The following is a 4,648-nucleotide window of genomic DNA, read 5'->3' as shown; positions in this document are numbered from 1 at the left end:
ATTCTGGGAGCTTGGGGTGGGAGGTTAGGGTATAGTACCACCAAGCTCACATCTTGCTACTTAGAAGTTCATGAACTATAATTAATGCTCCCATGTCAGAAGCTGGGGGCACAGGAATGACTAATTCACTCCCATTAAACATGTGAATGCAGAACGGTAGAGTTATGACTCCTGCTTATGCCTTCAGGGAGTGATTATGCAGGAGACAAGAGAAAAATATATTCTTGTTGCTCAGAGTATAACCACAGTTCTTATGCATGGTATGATTTACAACTTATTCTTAATAAAAATTAAGCAAGTTTATATAGGGTGTTAAGACTTACAAAAGTGGACAGAGTGCCCAGCCTGGAGTCAGGAAGACTCATCTTCCTGAATTCAAAACTGGCCTCAGACACTCATTAACTGTGTGGCCCTAGGCAAGTCACTTAACCTTGCTTGCCTCAGTTTTTTTATCTGTAAAAATTAGCTGGAGAAGGAAATGGAAAAGCCCTTTGTCAAGAAAACCCAACTGTGATTACAAAGAGTAGGATACAACTGAAAAACAACTCAACCACAATAAAAAGATTAACAAAACTTTTTCCTTTTGACATCTCTATGAAATAGATAATGGAAGTTTTATTATCTCTTTTATAGGAGAGAGAGGAAACAGGTTTGATGAGATAGACAGCCTTACTCTAAAGTCATAGGGCTAAAAGTAACCCAGGTCTTTTCACTCCAAGTCTGATGTGCCCTGTCCACTTCAGCATGCTAATCACAGGCTAAGATTGGCCAATAAACTTGTAGTCCAAGTCATTCTGAAGATTCCATAATCTGAATAATGAACCTTTGCCTTGTCAGCCAGGATTGTGAGAAAATTTCGGCAAAATTTATCTGAACCACACTTGAATCCTCTGGTACCAGCCTGCTTTGTTTGCTAGACTCCTACATAAGTGAAATATGGCCTGGTTCTCTTGAAGCTCAGTTACTTTATTCCGTTCTCATCTTGCTAATGCACGGCCTGAATCACAAGGCGGGAGACTGGGGACCCATAAGCACAAATACCTCACCACTAATGAAAAAAAATAAAACCACATGGCATATGGAAATTAGATGACTGGGAGGCTGGAAAACCTGAGTTAAATTCTACCTCCTACATTTCTAGTTGTGTGACCCTGGGTGAGTCACTTCACCTCTGTTTGCCTCAGTTGTCTCATGTATAAAACAGGGATATTAATAGCACCTACCTCCCAAGGCTGTTGTAAGGATCAAGTAAGATTGTGTGTATATATACACATACACATACAAACACATACACATATGTGTATGTATTATGGATACATATAAATATATATATGATGGTATATATATAGTGGTGTATAATAACATTTTATATATTAGATAATATATATAAAGTGTTTTATATAGTGATTATATACATGTGTATGTATATATATAGAATACATATAAATATATATAAAATTTTGCAGCACCTTAAAATGTTATACAAATGTTCACTATTACTACATAGTCAGTAGCTGGTTTGGCTTTCTGTTAAAGAGAAAAAAATGCTGAGTTTGAAAAGACTGGGGGAAAATACCCTGGAAAAGTTTACTCTTCTCCTGGTCTATCATGATACCTGAAATTCCACCATTAGAAGCATTTCTTTGAATCTGTGGTATCTTGGATAAAAAGTTGAAAGAGAAGCTCCAGGTTATTCATTCCAAATCTTCGTTTTATAGATGAAGCAACAAAGACCTAGGGAGGTATTAAGTAACTTAACCCAGGTCATACAAGCAGTAAGTTACAGTTACAGATTCTGACTTAAGTCTGGAACTTCAATTTAATGCTGCTGTGCCAAAATAATTAATATATTCCCCCTTTAAAATGCAAATGATCTCGGGAAGGGGTACTCATTAAATTTTTATCAGCTATTAACATGCTGACATGAGTATATTTACCACATAACTCTGTAAGTGGCCTATAGCAAGGAACTCAGGAAACTAGAATTTTGATGTATCTTGAGAAAATAGATAATTTTACAGCGAGGAACACTGAGGACAGGAGAGGTTGAGGGAAAGGAAGGAATGAGAGCAGCATAAGGAGACTGTGGGCACCTGGTGGGTAACAGGTGAAAAAAAAAAAAGATCCTGGCCCCAAATGGGAAGGTGGAAGGATTTTGAAGTCTTTGCTTACAAAACATCATCTTTAAACATAAACCTATATGAAATATTACAAAATCAAGTATTCATTATATTTTTTCATCATAGAAAATAACATACTCCACAGTGATAGTGTCAAACTCAACTAGAAACAGGGACCACTGAACTGTATATAAGGATCCCCGCAGGCCTCACACTGACTAAGAAACCACACTTGTTGATATATTTCTTTTTTTTGAGTTAATACATCAACACAGTAAAATCAGATAGGAACTACATTTTAAAATGGTTTGGGTTTCACTTGAGAATGTATTGGTTATATATACTGGATTATTCTTTAAAAAAATTTGTTTTGGTTACATTTAAAATTCCAACCTTTCTCCTTGTCTCCTTCCCCACCCCATTCTATCCATCTGATGCATATGTATATATGTATATATATAATATGTGTAAAATATGTGTATACATATATAAATATGTATACCTCATATACATATTTGTATATGTGTGTACATATATACATGTGCACACATATATATATATACACACATATGTGTGTGTGAAACCATACTATGCATACTTTTATCAGTTCTTTCTGTGGAGGTGGATAGCATCTCCCTTCATAGGTCCTTTGGAGTTGATTTGAGTATTTATAATGCTCAGAATAACTTGGCTGTTCATAGTTGTTTTTTATCACTGTTACTATATATGATGCTGTCTTGGTTCCCCTCATTTCACTCTTCATTATTTAATGCACGTCTTTTCCCTCTAAAATCACCCAGTTCATCATTTTTTATAGCACAGTAATATTCCATCACAATCATATACCACAACTTATTCAGTCATTCCCCAACTGATAGACATTCTCACAATTTCCAATTCTTTGCGATCACAGAGAGCTGCTATAAATGTTCTGAACATATAATGTCTTTTCTTTTCTCCCTAATTACATTATGAAACAGACCTAATAAGTGGCCGGGTCAAAGGGTATACAAAGTTTTGTAACTCTTTGAGCATAATTTCAGATTGTTTTCCAAAATGTTTGGATCAATTCACAGTTCCACCAACAGTGTATTAGTGTCCCACTTTTTCTATCTCTTCTCCAACGTTTGTCATTTTCCCTTATCATTTTAGTCAAAGGAATAGGTGTGAGATGATATCTCAACGTTGTTTCCATTTGCATTTCTCGAATAATGATTGAGAGTATTTTTTATATGACTGTATAGTTTTGATTTCTTCATCAAAAAACTGCCTGGTTTGTTCTTTATGGACAATTTTATTTTACCTGAATCAACTTATCTATTAGAATTTAAGCTCTTGAGTAACTGTTTTTGCTTTTTTCTTTGTATCCCCAGTATTGAGCACAATGCCTGGCACCTAGTGAGCATTTAATAAGTGCTTATTGTTTTGTCAACAAAATATGGCTCTACTGGAGTAAGAATGTCAAACACACCACCAGCCACAACACTTCCAAGCATGGCCCACGTCAGATTAAAATGTAGTTTCTATGTAATTTTAATGCATTGATGTATTAACAACTGTACATATATGTGTGTGTGTGTATACACACATATATATATGGGTGTGTATATACATATACACACCCATATATATATATGTATACCTATATATACGTATATATGTATGTGTGGTTTCTAAGTCAATATGTAGTCTGCAGGGATCCTTATATATGGTTTAATGGTCACTGTTTTAATTTTAGTTTGATACCACTGCTCAGGAGTATTTCCTACACTCCCAATGCTAGAGTAGGGTCAGACTACCAGACTTGGCAGGGTGTCCTAGGGAGGAATGGAGTTGGAAACAGCAACAGCAATGGTCTTTTACTGCTGAAGACTCATGTATCCCATTACCTTCTCATTACCAACACTCTCTTTTGTTTACCTAAACTCGATAAAACTTCATGGATGCATCCTTGCAGCAAACATTGGCATCTAATGGAATATGATTGTAAGAAGAGACAGACAAGATGTGAGAGTGACAAAGGCAATGTGTGGTGCAGAGTGCTGGACTGATCATAGACTTATGCTTTCTAAGCTAAATATTCGCATACATCAAAGGCGCCACCCCAAAGGCAAAATGACTACCAGAAGAATTAATGTCAACAAATTAGAGCTCTTCTCTGAGCATGAACAGTTAGTTTACTGCTGACTTGGAGGGAAAGCAGAGCCAACACACAGTTGGCAACAGTGGAGCAGAAAAAGAGTGGGCAGCTCTCAGAGATTTGGTGTACAGCACTGCATTTGCTCATCTGGGTCAGAACACTGGCAAACCAAGACTGGTTTGATGAAAATGATGGGGAAATTCAGAAGCTGCTAAATGAAAAACGTGAATTCCACAGCATTTACCAGCAGGATAGTTCATTCACCTCTAAGAAGGCAGAATTTAATTCCATCAAAAACAAAGTACAAGCAAAGCTTAGAGAGACGCAGGATTCCTGGCTCAGTAAGAAGGCAGATGAAATTCAATTTTATGCTGATAGTAACAATCCA

This window comes from Notamacropus eugenii, chromosome 4, assembly GCF_028372415.1.
Source record: "Notamacropus eugenii isolate mMacEug1 chromosome 4, mMacEug1.pri_v2, whole genome shotgun sequence".
Lineage (NCBI taxonomy): Eukaryota > Metazoa > Chordata > Mammalia > Diprotodontia > Macropodidae > Notamacropus > Notamacropus eugenii.
Note: the sequence above shows the minus strand (reverse complement) of the source record.